A 2478-nucleotide genomic window follows, 5' to 3' on the forward strand; every position below is an offset into this window, starting at 1 on the left:
CTGTAAGGGAGGCCCAGTCTGCGGGCTTCAATGGCCAGGTCATGCCTGTCCTTTCACTGTTGAGCAAATAATGACATTTCATTATTTGTGGCGTGGATAAAGGGAGGGGGAGAAGTAGGAAGGCATTTCCAACAGGGTGGCATGGTGAGTCCCTAGGCAGGACTGCTCCTCGAGGGACCAACCATACAGGTTTTAAACCTGGAAGTCTTGTCTCTCAGGAAGCCCTTCGGTCGCAGGCAAACCTGGAGGGTTGGCCACCCTAGCTTCTGCCCCCCCAACCCCTCGGGAAAGGGCCAAGCAGCTGGTTCCTCCTTGGCCCTCCTCTAGGCTCCCACCCCTTTCTCCTTTTCCCCCCACCCAGCAGGGTCTCCTCTTAGGTCTCCTGGGTCTTACCCTGCCCCAGCCATGACCCCCCAGCCTGACCTCCAGGGCTACCCACTTCCCTTTCCCTCGGCCATTCCTGATAAGGAGACTAGAAGCAGGTTTGCCCTTTCACCTCTGCATATCTCTCCACGGAGCCCCCGGGTCCCCACATCCTATGTCACATCCTCCAAGTCCTGCAGCTCCCCCAGGCTGCAGGTTTTAGGTGGGAGAGGACTGCGGGGATGAGGGGGCTGCAAAGGCCACAGCCCTTGGGACACGAGCCTCTCCCTATCCTGGCCGAGGACGGTTCAGGCGCCTGCTCCCAGGACACAAGAGCTGCTGGGCAGGATGGCTGAGCTGACCGAGTCCTGCGCTGCATTTTGACTGACATTCTTGGTGGAATTGGCCGGATGTTTCTCCTTCACAAGAGACACAGCCTCGGGCAAGACAGCTGTGCCTCCCTCAGCCCAGCCGTGCAGCTGGGGGTGCTGAGAACCCAGGACCCACAATTCCTACTTTTGGGATAACATCACTGGGCCAAGAGGTCTCCAGGGAAGGGGTGTGGTGGCTTCCTTGGGGCCCTAAGAGGTCAGCACGACTCGCATCTGAATATCTTCTGTTCTTGTTCTTCCTGAGCTCTGTTCTCTACCTGGGTCTATGGACCGCACGTGGACACTGTCATCTGACTTGGGCAGGCAATGCGGTGCAGGGACCACCTGATACACAGAGTTACCTGAGGTCTGGCCTAGGCCAGGCCCTGCTCAAGGCCCTGAGTCATGCCCAAACCCACTCCTTATTTTTGGTAAGTGCATCATTTGGGGACGTTTTCGTCCAGAACTCCAATCCCCATGAATTAGAAGTGTGATCAGATGCAGCTGTTATTTAAAGGGCACATAATAATCTTTGCTGATTCAGAAGGCATTTCGTAAGTTTGCAGCGTTTGGGGAAATAACATTGGTAACATCAAATTCGTGGCCTTGAGATGGTGAGAATTCTGTATGCGGAGAATTTTTGCCTTTGGTGAATCTAGCCACAGCAAATACCAAAAGCAACATGGAAGAGAAAAAGTTATCCACCTGCAGCCTGACAGGGCTATAAAGGGAAAGGAAAATGCTCTCGCCCTTGATCTTGGGTGATTATGAGCTTTGTGTATGAATATGAGGCTCAGGGCTCTTATTTCCATTTCTTTTTTTTTAAAATACACTTATTTTATTTATTTATTTATTGGCTGCATTGGGTCTTTGTTGCTGCACGCGGGCTTTCTCTAGTTGCGGTGAGTGGGGGTTACTCTTCGTTGCGGTGCGCAGGCTTCTCATTGCGGTGGCTTCTCTTGTTGCGGAGCACGGGCTCTAGGCGCGCGGGTTCCAGTAGTTGTGGTGCACGGGCTCAGTAGTTGTGGCTCGTGGGCTCTAGAGCGCAGGCTCAGCAGTTGTGGCACAAGGGCCTAGTTGCTCCGTGGCATGTGGGATCTTCCCGGACCAGGGCTCGAACCCGTGTCCCTTGCATTGGCAGGCGGATTCTTAACCACTACACCATCAGGGATGCCCTCTTATTTTCATTTCTGCATCTTTTATAGCCATGGTTTTTCAGGCTGTAGTCATATGAGTAGCACCTTCGTCATTTTGGCCACATATGAGTGCCACTTGTACTGTTAACATTTTTCTTTAAATTAACTGACTACACATACACACACACACACACACGCATGCATGCACACATACACACAAATATCTTTCAAAAGGACATTGTACATTCTTAACTCCAAATGGGACACCAGTAGCACTTGTCTTAAACAGAGGGTAGCCAGAAAAATAAATAAAACTAAAGCATAGAATGTGATTACATTGTAGCTAGAGTTGCCTTTGGAAGGCTTTGAGTCTAAGATTTGCTTTCTTCCCTTAAACAGGAATGTCAGCAAGTGTTAGAGGCAGTTAAAGTCCCACAGGACACAGTTTTAGTGACCAGATGCAGCTGTTATTCAAAGGTCACATTGTGATCAGGTCCGAGAGAGAATTGGACCGGAATGATTATTTCACTGTCTCTTCAGGGCACCATATAAGATTGTCTCCAGTTCTGCCCAGAGCCCTGAGTGGTTCTGCCCAGGAGGTATTCTTC

The sequence above is a fragment of the Phocoena sinus genome, chromosome 1, assembly GCF_008692025.1.
Source record: "Phocoena sinus isolate mPhoSin1 chromosome 1, mPhoSin1.pri, whole genome shotgun sequence".
In the NCBI taxonomy this organism is placed as follows: Eukaryota; Metazoa; Chordata; class Mammalia; order Artiodactyla; family Phocoenidae; genus Phocoena; species Phocoena sinus.